Below are 989 nucleotides of genomic sequence, written 5' to 3'. Positions count from 1 at the left end.
TAGTGCTTCGTATTCTGCCTCGTTGTTTGAGGCGTGGAATTCCAGCCTGAACGATTGTTCCAAGATCTCGCTCGTTGGAGATGTGAGACGGATTCCGATACCCGATCCCTGCTTGGATGAGGATCCGTCGACGTGAAGGAGCCAGGTGGAATTTGGTTTCTCATTGGTTATTGTCCCCGTTGGAAGTTCGACCAAGAAGTCTGCGAGCACTTGTGACTTTGCGCTCGTCCTTGGTCGGTACTCGATGTCGTACTCGCTCAACTCGACCGCCCACTTGGCCAGTCGGCCTGACTGACTTGGGCTATGCAAAATTGTCCGTAGGGGAAAAGTCGTGAAGATGACGATTGTGTGGGATTGGAAATATTGTCTTAGTTTTCGGGCCGATGTTACGACCGCGCATGCCAATTTTTCCATCAATGGGTACCTAGATTCGGCATCCAGCAAGGTTTTGCTTATGTAGAAAATAGGTTTCTGCTCCCCGCGTTCTTCCCTGATCAGGACTCCACTTACGGCCGTTGCCGACACAGCGATGTATAAGAATAAAGGCTCCCCTTCAACGGGTTTTGCAAGGACTGGAGGAGTAGCTAAATAACGCTTCAGCTCTTGGAAGGCGTTTTCGCACTCTTCCGACCATTCGAATTTTTTATTTCCTCGCAGGACATCGTAGAAGGGCAGGCACTTGTTTGTTGATCGTGAAATAAATCGGTGTGGGAACCGAAATTCGCACTGTCGATTTCCGTTTAAATAAGGAAACTAAGAAAACCCTAGTTTCCCAGAGGACCCGGATATCTGTTAATTACCACACGTCAAGCAATCAGAACACGAGAATAACAACGATAAAAATAAGAAATCGAAAAGAGAGCAAAATAAATCTTATTCCGAATCTGCGTATGAGCGTTACAACAAGGTATAAGCCTGGGCTCGAGAGCTGTCGGCGAGATTCCTAGTTCTAGCAACCCTAAGACGGCTAAACCTAATTGAGTCGCAGC

The sequence above is a fragment of the Brassica rapa genome, unplaced genomic scaffold, assembly GCF_000309985.2.
Source record: "Brassica rapa cultivar Chiifu-401-42 unplaced genomic scaffold, CAAS_Brap_v3.01 Scaffold0451, whole genome shotgun sequence".
NCBI lineage: Eukaryota > Viridiplantae > Streptophyta > Magnoliopsida > Brassicales > Brassicaceae > Brassica > Brassica rapa.
The sequence above is the reverse complement of the archived record's forward strand: the minus strand, read 5'-3'. Positions refer to the sequence as shown.